The sequence below is a fragment of the Mastomys coucha genome, chromosome X (assembly GCF_008632895.1).
Source record: "Mastomys coucha isolate ucsf_1 chromosome X, UCSF_Mcou_1, whole genome shotgun sequence".
NCBI lineage: Eukaryota > Metazoa > Chordata > Mammalia > Rodentia > Muridae > Mastomys > Mastomys coucha.
The window spans coordinates 157,686,197-157,686,410 of NC_045030.1; positions in this window are offsets into that span (position 1 = coordinate 157,686,197).

Here is a 214-nt window from a genome sequence, read left to right on the forward strand (position 1 = left end):
AACCAGTACCACCTGGGTGACTCTTAAACATTACCAAGTCCTGCTGCAGCACAAGGTACAACCTTGGTTATCTCCGGAGCACAGCCTCTTTGTGCTCTCAGAAAACACTTCCCAGAAGATGTCATCACCTCAATGATGCTGGTCTCTTCTTAATCACCGCTAATTTCTTAGCTCCAGCTAACCAGAATCAATAGTCCCAGTAATGCAAAGTTTT